Genomic DNA, 12,523 nt, shown 5'->3' with positions numbered 1-12,523 from the left:
AAGGTAGAGAGGCATCGCTTGTCACACATCTTGTTTTGGTCAACAGAGAGTGCTCAAGCACCACCTAGTGGTGAAATATCGCTTATTGAGCCTTTAAACTAGGGCTGTACGATTGTGGCAAAACTCTAAATTGCAATGTGTTTCAACCATAATGGTGATTGTGATTTAATTTGGACTTTTCTCTGCATTAACCACAAGCAACAAATATGGCTTGTAGATAAAGTTGTTTGTAAACATGGACTATTTAAAACAAGAAATGTTTTTAGAATCAGAATATTATTCAAGAGAATAGCTTGTTGAGTTGGACATCAATCCTTGTTGAACATAAAGTGCAACCAACAAACAAGTCTATGTATTAAACAGTCTGACCGATTCCTGAAGGTTTCTGGTATGATTGTGGGTTAAGATTCTCAGTCATCCAAGTCATGATCAATACAAAAAATGGTAAATAAATAAAACAACTGGACTTCTATTCTGAAGCTGAAGACGTTCTGCTTCCCATCAAGGAAACTTTCTCAATTCAAAATGTCTGGAGTAGTGTGGAGTTCCAAGCTTTATAGACCTGATGGTGAGGCCTCATAAGAGCTTAGATTGATTAATCTAAGTCCAATTGTTTTATTTTTGGATTCTGGTATGACTATATAAACTCTATATGATTATATAAACTCTAAAACAAATAATAAAATTAGGTTATCTCACTGCTGCCACTCTCTTCCCTTGCATGTGGAGGCAAACCCACTTTAAACATATTACTGACACCTAAAGGACGTGTCTTATCCATTAATTGTTGCATAGCCAGACATTTCAGACCTCTGAGATTTAGAGAGTGCGTTTTTTCAAAATTGCGATTATATTGCAAATGTGATTAATTGATCAGCCCTACTTAAAACTAGGGCTGCAAACAAATAATTGACTTACTATAAATTGTTGGTTAATGGTTTATTAGATTAAAGGTTGTTCCAACCAATTAACTGATAACGTCCGCTTACAGACCTTCTTTCAGTGTTGTAGTGTGGCTGCCATCCAGAAGAGGCCTCCACCACTCATCTTAAAGCTGAGCCAGACCACAGTAGTTGTAAGAGAAAATCTAATCCTGGTTAAAACAACGTGAAGCGGTCTAAACAGAGTTTGGTGTGGGATTAATTCACACTATTTAATTCCAACAAGGATGCAAAATACACTTTTTGCGGTTCTGTTTTTAAAAAAATAAACATTCAAGCTCCTCCTAAAACGAGCCATTCAGCCTTGCAACATGGCGGAGCAGTATCAACTTCTCAACCAAAGGCCAGGATGTAATGACAGAAAAATGGAGGGTATTACGCAAAAAATTGCAAAATGATAGAAAAAGAAATTATGGCAATAAGCACGGTGGTTGGTGAGGGCTTTTGTGGGGATCAGAAGTGTTTCACATATTTTATTCTATTCATCTTATTTGTTTCTATTCAGTAACCTAATAGATTCCTGTTGTAATATATTTTATAAATATGTCTACATTTAATAATGTATGCAAAAGACACCATTTTTTTTGGTGTTTTGTTTATTCATTCAGTATTTAATACAGTTGCCACAATAAATTGTTAAAATGACGTGCACCCTTTTTAAATTCAGCATATGAAGAATCAAGAATCTTTTATTGTCAAAGCGCATTACCATGGTGAAATATTTTTCTGGTACATACTCCAACTTAGGGAACATACAAAAAACAACAAGCAATAAATAAACAATGGGTACAGGTGATAACACAGCAAACAATATGTACAGGTTATTTTTGTTTTTTTAAGAGAAAAAGAACTACTGTATAATGCTTAGCCCTGCATGTTATGGAAAGACCCTCTTAATAGAAGAGAACACTCGGGTTTTTAAGAAAATGGCCACTTATAAATGAATTGTTAGTCGATCGATAGGATTATTCAACTTTGGATTAACTCATTAATCGATAACTGGCATCCCAAAATCACCTGCAAATCTGGATAAAGGAAAACTAGGCAGGGTTGTTACTCTATGAAGCCAGAATTACCCACCTCTGCATGAAGGCTGGAATAAAGCCATATCATTTTCCATCATACCATTGCTACACTTTAGTGTAAGTTTGGGTAGCCTAAAACAGTCCTTTTAATAAAATGTCCATTTAATAAAATGCCAAAAAGGTTCTGGAGTAAGCAGCGCTTAGAGAGGAGTTGTTCTCCACTCTCAGACTATCAACATTATCAGTTGTGTTACTGACAACAACGATAGGCGGATTCCATTAGAAAACCTTAGTAACTCTGTAATAATCACTATGAGATTTTAGCAGAAGAAATGTTATGGTAGTTTTAAATAAAGCAAGTAGATTATATTAAAAAAAAAAATATTTATGGGATGAATCTGTGGAATTTTTACTCCGGGTTATCCCACTGTGGGAATCTCACTTCAACATATGCCTGGGTTAAAGTTTTCCACTAACTAGAGATCCCAACATTATTCTCATACCCAGGTATCCCATTTCACTTTTGACTTAGTATGGAAAACATTACTTTTATTTGTTATTTATTTATTAATTAATTTATCTATTTATTTTACAGATTTCATTGACATTTTGGGGACTGTTTTGTTTATTTTTTATTTTGTTTACAATTTGGATCAGAGTGTTTTAAAAATGTCTATTTATGATTTTCTATGAGTGTTTTCTATTTAATTAAAAACGAAAAACTGAATGATTATACAGGAGTGGTGGTGAATTATTTCCCCCCTTTTCAATGTGCTGTCTAAGAATTTGTTTATTTTCAGGCTACCCAAACTTACACTTAAGCATACCTTAATGGGTTTCCAGCACTTGGATGCAGCCCTGCATAAATCATAAATCTGGCAATTCTGTCTGCACACTTGAATGAGAAGAGGCAGCAGAGGTATTGTGCTGCTTTACATCATCCATCAACGGTGAGGTCCCCGCCTGGTGACTGTGATAGTCTCAATGAAAGGTCCAGGTCAATGTATAATGTATAATTCTCTGCCCAGCAGGATGCACCTGCAGCACGAAGAAATAACATTCCTGGAACATCCAGCAGCATTCATGGAATCAGCTGCTATAATGCCTCTCTAACTGCGGCATGCATTTGATGCATTGGCCGCTCCTTCAAAACTAGACTGCATGGTAAGAGGCTTTCATTTGAGGCGATCTACGCATCACCTGTTATAATAATATCAATCATCTGCCAGCTACGGCATTCCTGTTCACCCAGCCTAATTTCGGAGGAACTGTGGCTTCAGACGGTGGCAAACAACGTCACGCAAAGCTTCATTCAAAAAAAATGACAAATCTATTAAAATCATCTCTAAAACGAGACAGGTCTAACCATGAGCAGCATTTAAAACCAGCTTTACTTTTCAGAATGTGTTTGCTTCAATTCGTCGTGACCAAACACAAACCAGAACCGCGTATTTAAATAATATTTGCTCATATGTGGATGGCTGGTATCGGACGCTGCCGCCCTTCAAGGTGCGCTTTGCTGAACGAGGATCGCCACGAAACTGCGACTAAAGCATGGTTGAAGTTAAAATTATGCAATTAATGATTATTTCTTCTGATTCTAATCAGCGCCGAATGCATGGGTTTTTATTGTTGTATGTGGATAATTGGTTGACAGGAATGAAAATGCGGTAGTATTAAGGTTGCACCCAGAGAGATTTGAAATTCCATTTCTTTAACGGAGTCTGGTACGCGATTCCCCATTAAAACATCACGCATCAGAAACCAATTGCCGAGCCAAAATCAAAAGCTTTTAGTTGCCCAGCTGAAAAATGAGCTACATGCTAAATGCCAAGTTGCCAATACGTGAGGGGTATGTTGAGATTATGCAATGACATTAGATCAGATTCGGGCTGCAAAACAATTCATCCACGCAATTATCTGCGAAGCTGCCACAGACGACGGAGAACAGCAAAGCAGAGACAGAAGCAACAGGCGACACAAGACTGCTCACCTGCTGACAGCCTCCAACAGCTGAGGGGAAAAGATCTTAAGACGAACGTGTTCGGAAAGCTTTGCTGGCAGCCTTATTCTCCAGGTATTCTCCACCTCCCGATGAAGGAGTAGCCCGGTGCATTCGCATCTTTTAGTCCTTACCTCTCACTATAAAACACCGCAACGGAGTGAATGGCAAGACAGGGAGGGGTTCGTTCATGAAGTCACCGTGTGACAAAGACAATCCCACTTCCAGGCTGAGCTTTCAGCAGCAGCAGCTGTCACGACGGAACACCCGAGGTGTTCTGATAGTGAAATCCAGTGTGTTCAAAATGACACTGTCTACAATGACAGGTGAACTTAAAGCACTCTTTTATTTCCCAGTGGGTAACGGGTAGAAGCAACCAGGAGTTCAGTGCCATCAAGGCCACCCCGGGCAACCCGAGTCACATTTTTGTTATTATTTCAAAATATCTTTTCATGGGCCAACGCTGAAAATATGACACCTTAATGTGATGTGTACAGTTTGTATAATTGTGTGAATTTGCTGTCCCCTCAAAATAACTCAACACATACGACCATTCATTTCTAAACCACTGGCAACAAAAAGGAGTACACGGCTATGTGAAAATGTCCCGACTTAGTTGGGACATTGTCAGTTAGACATTTTCCCTCTTTGGCATCATGTGTTTCCTCAGTGTTACAAGGTCTCATGTGTAAATGGGGAACAGATGTGTTAATCTGCTGTTATGGCTGTCACACCCATACTAGTCACCAAAAGTTCAACATGGTACCTTGTGGCAAAGAACATTCTGAGGATGAACTGTTTGAGTTAAATAAAGATGTCCTAGGCCTGGATTGGTAAAGGTACTGCTTGTAAGCCGCATGCAGCTGTTTTACCTGTCCTGTGTGGTTCGCAACATCTTAACAGCAGTTATGTGCTTTGTTGGAGCCAGGGCCGGATTATCCATAAGGGCCAGTGGGCCAGTGCCCAGGGGCACCAACCATGGGGGGGGGGGGGGGGGGGGGGGGGGGGCACCACATGACACATGCTTTAAAAATATATTTTTCATAAATTGTTATATTATTTACTTGAAATTGTTGAAAGACCATGCATTATTCGTTTTGTGAACACTGATGTCACAATAATAATGAATGATAAATAAATCAAGATTTTTTTTTATTTCAACATTTTAAAATGAGATATTTGAATATTGCTCACTGCTCATATGCCTACATGTAGTTGTGTAAGTTAGTAAATAGTAAATTACATTATAGAAATCCCCTTGATTATGTCTGATGTTTTTGACCGGAGGACAGCACGGGTAAGGGGGGGGGGAGGGCTTGGGGCCTTTGAGGTATAGTGCCCAGGGGCACCACATTGTCCTAATACGGGCCTGGTTGGAGCGGCAGCTTATCTGTAGCTAGGGGCGTAGCACCAAATTCTCAGCCCTGTACACTTTCAATGTCAGTCGGCCTCTATCCATGCCAGTGCATGAGGGGGATGTGCAAAAAAAAGAAAAGAAAAAAGGGATATTTATTTAAAGGAGCAATAAGTTAGAAATTCACTGTAAAATCAATCTAAATTATTCTCATTTATCACCCAGGATGGAAGTAACATTCCCTATAAACAATCGGTCCTCTCCATCAAGAATCTTACTAAAGTTTTTCTCATCGCATACCTAGAGTTACGACTCGGAAGGACTTCAGTTCAGAATGTAGCTTGTGTTTACTTCATGGTTCTTGAGCTAATCATATGGGAGTTCCCAGGGTGCCCAAAACAGAGTGCAGCATTTGGTATTTTCTTGGTAAAAGAGCAGCAGCCTGCTAACACGGAAACCAGTAAGAGAAGCGAATCAGAAGTAGAACAGAAGACATCATCGTATACCTGTCCAATGTAAGTAAAAAAAAAAATCTGTGGAGATTGGCTGGGGGGACGGCGAGGGAAGCGCACACCTAAATACCTGAACAACAATCTCACCTTGTCTTTGCTCATCTTCACAAGAGCTGCCAGGACAGGTCGCTGCTGCTCCGGCTGATGGGGCTCCACCACTGCCACCGTTTGTTTTTGAAACTGGGTAATGTTGATAACTAACGTTAGCTGGCCCATAATTGTCTTTATACTTACAGCTGCAAGCAGCCTGGTTGGAAACTAGCTAAGCTAAAGACTTCACATAGGCATACAAACATCAGCAGCACCCGTCTGGAGTGGACTACATTAACTTTAATTGGGCTTTGTATAACAAGCAAACTTGGTTAACCTTTGGGAAAGAAAGCAGTCTATAGCTGCCTCCCCTCATTCTGTCTTCTTGTTTTTCTTTCTTCTCTTTCTTCTTTTGATGCCCCGAGTTATGCTTTTTGAGCAGCATGATGTCTAGCCTCCAGGTCATTTAATGTGGGCTCACTGATGTTACACCTGTCGCCAGTTGCTGTCAGGTGGACTAAACCATTTTGCTCCTCCAAGAGGGGGACCCAGAATGTCCAATATGTTGGATGGACTGTTACATAAAGTTCATTCTCTCAGCTAAAGTTATTCATACATTTGACATAAATTATGACAGCAATTAATTGGAGGAGCCAATTCATTCTAAATCATAACATCCCAAAAAAATCAAATCATGATTTTCATGGGTCCCTCCATCCTACTCGGGCCCTGGGTAGTCAAGTCCACGATCGCTAAGGAGTTAGAAGAGTAAATGTTAAATTAGTAAAGTACAGTACAGTAAAGTACCAACTCAGAGATGACTAAGTCTACTGAACTAGGAAGAGAGGGCGACAATGAAAAAACATGCTAGGTCATGCTAGCGCTGTGTGTAATGTTAGCCAAAATGCCCTGCTTAAAGATCTGACATCACTTTTGAACAAGTTAAAAGACTTAGCAAGACTTGAGGCGTGATCTGAGTGAGTTTAAAAGACATAAAAAGAGCTTAAAAAGACGACCTCACCGAATTTAAAGATGAAGATTTGCAAGCGCTATGGAGTCAAAATGCTAATCTCGCGGAGGCGGAAACTTGGGTAGTTGAACTGGAGTCAGCCTGCTTGGAGATGAAAGAAACAATATTGGAAGTGATGAGAGACAACAAGTGGCTCAGGATTTACGGAGTGCCTGAAGAAAAACCTTTATTTCACAGTAATTGCTGATGCTGACTGACAATTATTCATGCTAATCATTGTTGCTATTCATATATTGTGACTCTATACACTCTTCATGCTGGAACTGAGCTAAAGCTTTGATTATCTGCTTAATTGTCTATAACATGCCGGACTGATTTATTTTTCAGTTGTTCGCTGGTCATCGATGGATTTTTGCATTTTACTTGTGATTACTAGTTTAGTAGTGGTCTGTGTTCTAATTAGCTAAAGATGAGGCAGAGAGTTCAGGTGGATGGCCGTGAAGTTGTCCTGATAAGACATATAGTCCTAGATATTAGCTGTGCAGGACAAGGTCAGGAGGTCTGCAGCTCAAGAACCCTCAGTGCTGCAGGCTGAAACCACGACCTTGACGCTGCGGGCAGGAGCCCTCCAGGTTAGAGCAGGAGGGCCACAGACTGGAACCAGTTATGGACCGCGGAACGCATTTCAAATTGGTCGGGCCCATCAGGCAATACTCCTAATACCACTACCCATCACATACGCACGCGCCCGCAAACACATAAAACACCAGCATCCCCTTGATCATGCAACTGATTTGCGTCACATGACACAAGACAAGCCAATCCATTTTTAGACACCAGAATTTATTGCTTTCTCATAGGCTGTGGTCCCTGAGCATGATAAATGTGTCTGCCATGTTATAATTAAAATCGGCACTTTTTTTCTGACGTTCCAGCACACACGCCCCGGATTTATTTCCATTTACAATCATTATATTACAGCTAACACAATATTTACAGAATAAAAATACTTTAAAAAGAAAAGTCAAACTCACCCCTGCTCTAAATATTCCCGAAAAAGTGTCTCCGTCCGTCATTGTGGTCAAAAGATCCCTGTGTGTGTGGGCGCACATCAAGCTATTTAGTCTTTTCTGGGTCATTGTTGATCTCAGATAGGTCTTGATACGACGAAGGGACGAGAAACACCTCTCAGCACTTGCAGTGGACACAGGGATGGTGTAGAATTACTTTAACAGCTTATGCACCTCTGGCAGAAGAAACCTTAAAGCTAACTAAGCTAACGAAGCTAACGAAGTAGCGGTCATAAGCAGTGCAGAGGTGGCTTGCAATTGTGTGGGAAAACTTTTGTTTACATCACATGACACAATCAGCCAATACATTTTTAGATGGGCAGATTTATCGCTTTCTCATTGGAGAATGATGCTGCAGCCATAGACTATTGTGCATTTGAAAAAATAGCTATTGAATAATTACATTTTATTTATATATATTATTTTACATGTTTGATCATCAAAAGTAGCTAGGGCCGCGGCCCTACCGGTTCCATGGTCCATGGAACCAGGCATCTGGACATTAGATTAGCTCTGGAAGCCTGGCCAGAAGCGGGCCCGTCTGGATCCCATCCTTGTAAATTTCAGGCCTTGTAAATTTTTTAGGACCCTCAGAGATGTGGTCAGGAGCTGAAGTGCCCACTGGACAAGAGCATTATTACTTCAGTTTTGTTTTTATTCAACTGTAGAAACTTTTGGCACATCCATGTATTGATTTCTTCTAAGCATTTGCTCAGCAGTTGAATGGGTTCACAGTCACCTGATGACATGGGGATGTAGAGCTGTGTGTCATCTGCATAGTTATGGTAACGTTGTTTTTTATGATCTGAGCTAGATTAAGCATATAGATATTTGAATAGACCAAATCACTGAGGACAGGATCACTGAAGACCTTGGGCAAGACTTGATCACTGAAGACCTCGGGCGAAACAGGACCACTGATGAACTCAGACAGTTACTGTCTGAGTTCATCAGATGACAGTTCCTGTCGTAGGTCAGACAGCAAACATGGACATGACGCTAGAGTGTGGGAGAGCCAGGACTGAAGATGATGATGATGATGCTGAAGATAATGATGTCAGAGCCAGGCATACAGATGATGGCAAGGCTGAGTATGATCACAGTTCAGAAGGTGTAAATTGTGAGGAGGATGATGATAACTGAGCCAGGGGCAAAGATGAAAGGGGAGCAGTGGATGCTAATGATTGAGTCAGGGATGAAGATGATGAAATCTGATCGGGCGGATAAGTTGCTTGGGACAGAATGCCGGGTAGAGCGATGGGGTGGAGCTGGTGCAGCAAGAAGATCGGCGTAGGCTGGGGACAGGAGTCAGAGACTGAAACAGAAGCAGGTCTGTCAGGCTGAGCTGTGGAGAAAGGAGCGAAGATGTCTGCCAACACTCTCTGGCACACAATCTTCATGCTGGCCAACAGTTCCCCCAGCATGGAGGAAGAAAGAAATATCCCCAACTCTTCCACCAGGAGGCCAGGTGGTTAGCGAGCCCCAACCTCTTCCAAGGTAGGTTATTCGTCATGTATTGTGTTATTGTGGATAGACCGTTTTGCTTGGGAACAGCATGGTAAAGTGAAACAGGATTTATTAAATAAATAAAGCAACAAAAGAGATGACAGGCAATGCATAAAGATCAGGGAACAACAAGGAGGAGACCAGAACATAATGGCATTATTATACTGACAATAATGGGATTTAACATGGACTCTGCTGGGACGTACTCACTCCATGCACTTTGAGAGTTTTTCACCTGGATTTTCTCAACCCTACAGCGGTTGTTGAGTATAGAAGAGCTCTTACATGAGCAGACTGCTAATTAGAATGGCATTTAGCATGTAATTAGCCATAGGTGTGGCCAGCCGGCCAGCCCATAGGGGAGCGAGGGGGAAAAAAATCAACCGTGATTTATCAACTCAATAATATGGAGAGGGAAACACCGACTACACTGAAAGCTGTGACGTTTTGTCTATAAAGACTGTGTGGTTCAAAAAGTTGTTCTTCACGGCCGCTGATCCAACCAGTGTTGTGTGTGTCTGTGTGGTAGAGGTCAGAGCAACCGCTGCTGCAGCCATCTTCTGCGGGAGAGAGAAGGCTTGAAAGAGGTTGTGAGGAGCTAAGCACAGGTGCCAGCAGTGTGGTGGATGCTGGTGGACAGCTTCTCACCCAGCAGCTGCTGTTGCTCCACAGTCCGCTACTTGCTCCAGCGGCTGCAAAGAGAAGAAGCTGTCAGAGAGAGAGAGAGATGTCAGGGCCTGATCTATGATCCAGATATTTATCTGGTAGCTTATTTTATTTAAAAAAAAAAAATCAATTAATTCTTGCATTTACAATTTTTGGTAATTTTTAACTTATGTTTTTATTTATAATGATATCTTCACAGCTTTATTCTACCATTTTGCGCAAATTTCTTCATAGTTAATGCTACAGTACACAGCCATGCTTAATAGCAGGGCGTAAAAACAGAAGGTGGAGCTTATAGCTACCGCCTTATAGTGTCTGTTGAAAAAAAAAAGGGGGTACAGTGGAGCAGAGCTCAGTTGGGACAAGGAGAGTGGTGCAGGTTAGCCGGGGGGGGGGGGGGGGGGGGGGGTGGAAAAGTCCCATTAGTGAGAGGGGCTAAATAGGAGAGGGAATGGAAGGAAAGGCAGGTGAAGCAATTAGGTGCAAGATATGAGGGTAATTGGGCTAAGAGAGAGGGAAAGAGAACCTAGCAAGGATACAAAACCATGTGAATGAACAGACTATGGCCAAGTATAGACACTTCACAGAACTGAAGACAGACGCAGGAAAATAAGGAACTAACTGAAACTAACAAAATCCATAAGGGGCCAAATACTAAAAAATGAGAGGAAACAAGAAGGAAAGAAGATGGTGAAAGGATGCTTTAAGGGGACAGATGACCGGCAGTTATGTCAGAAGCATACCTGGGTCACAAGGCTAAACCACAGGACAATTAGCTTGATAGCCTTTTCTCAGACTCCACATAATACCAATATTCAACATAATTGCATTAATGTTTTATGAACATTGTGGCATTATCGGATGATTGCGGGGCAAACGAATCAAGAGTTATGTTTAAAAAAAAAACATAACTATCTTTAACTTGGCTAGTAGCAAGCTGATGGCTGCTAATGTTAGCGGAAATTGGAAAAATGTTTAAACGGACATTTCTGGTCAGATTTCTGTGTAATAACCGACTGAAACACAAACCATAATGTTCCATCAGTGTTTAAAACCCTCATAGAAATAAAATTTGTTAAAACCTTAAAACACAAACCAAAACACAGCAGGTAGCTTGGCCTGTTAGTTATCTTTAAAACACGATGGAAAAATAAATGATGGCCATATTGTTTCAACTCAAACTAACTTTTCCTGTTTTCTCTGCCAAAACTCATCCTTTAATGTGTCCCGTTCTGGTGACTGGGTGACTTCCACTGGTGATGAGATATTTCAGGGGCAGAAGCAAGCAGTCCGGTGCAGGACTCGGCGCTGTCCTCTGAACAGGCCTATGAAGGCAACTCTCAGTCACAGTTGGGGCAGCATGCTGGCTTGAAGACATGCCACTTTCAGCTGTAGGAAGTGCTTCAGTTAGTTCTGAGTCAGCTTTTTTTCAGTATCTCTCTGTAGTGTTTGGCTACTGCAATGTCTGATTTAGCAGAAAACTGACTGCACTTAGTTTTGGTCCCAGTTTGAAGAAATGTTTGTCTTTTCTGGCCTGTAAATGAACAAACTGCAGAAGTGAGCGGTAAAGAGAAATATTTGAATCTGGAGGAAGGCTTAATAGCAGCCAGGAGGTGTCCTGTGAGAGCGGTTCTAGGGAGACCTTGCAGTCTCATATTTGTTATGGCTGTTTAATTACAATCTAATATTCCTCATGGCTGAGGCTGTCACGGGGGGCTCAGAGACAGGAGGACCCAGAATTCGACCAGACAAAGAGATTTGAGATAAAGCAGGATTTAATGATTAGATATGGGAAAAACAGTGGTCAAAATTATAATCCAAAAATGATACAAAAATGGCAGTCCAAAAACTCATACCGGGAGAAGGCAAACTTAAATGATCCAGAGGTAGATATAACAGGCAAAAGGAAAAACGTGGAACTAAAACTCACTGGAGGCTTGACATGGAAAGACACTATAGACATGACAAGAATTGACGATGAACTGGCAGGGAAGTGGCAGAGGAGACAGACTTAAAAAGGCAGGAGAACAAAGGAGAGAGAGTGAGCCAATTAACTAGAAACAGGTGGAGGTAATCAGAGGGAGGGAAGAGGCTTCAGGAGGAAACAAGCTGACAGAAAACACGTGGAAAGGAACAGACACTAAACCGACCCTAGAACATAAATAACCATGAAGAACAAACCTAAGACAGAAGATAAAACTAAGACTAAACAGAGCACAGAAGGGAGATCAGAACTAATACAAAGACCGGATAAACTAAAACAGTACATAAGCTGAAGAATCCAAAACAAGACAGAGCAGAAAGAAAACCTGAGGTGGATGAGAGGAACAGCTGATCAAATAATAAACATAAACCAAAACAAAACCCCGATTATTACAGTGGCACTACACCCATGTTCCATGATGAGAGCCGAAATGCTGTTGGAATGATCTGCCAAATAAAAAGCT

At 41.2% G+C, this 12,523-nt stretch overlaps 1 protein-coding gene across 1 annotated transcript in view; it reads right to left on the bottom strand.

Moving 5' to 3' along the window:
* lrrc3b (leucine rich repeat containing 3B) overlaps window positions 1-4,198 on the bottom strand; it is a 37,444-nt gene extending 33,246 nt beyond the window's left edge. Inside the window, exon 1 of the mRNA XM_036145602.1 lies at window positions 3,960-4,198. The gene's annotated coding sequence lies outside the window, so the exon portion shown is untranslated. The remainder of the gene's footprint in view (window positions 1-3,959) is intronic.
* Between the last annotated feature and the right edge of the window lie 8,325 nt (window positions 4,199-12,523).

This window comes from Fundulus heteroclitus, chromosome 13 (assembly GCF_011125445.2).
Source record: "Fundulus heteroclitus isolate FHET01 chromosome 13, MU-UCD_Fhet_4.1, whole genome shotgun sequence".
In the NCBI taxonomy this organism is placed as follows: domain Eukaryota; kingdom Metazoa; phylum Chordata; class Actinopteri; order Cyprinodontiformes; family Fundulidae; genus Fundulus; species Fundulus heteroclitus.
Note: the sequence above shows the minus strand (reverse complement) of the source record. Positions and strands in the feature narration are given on the sequence as shown.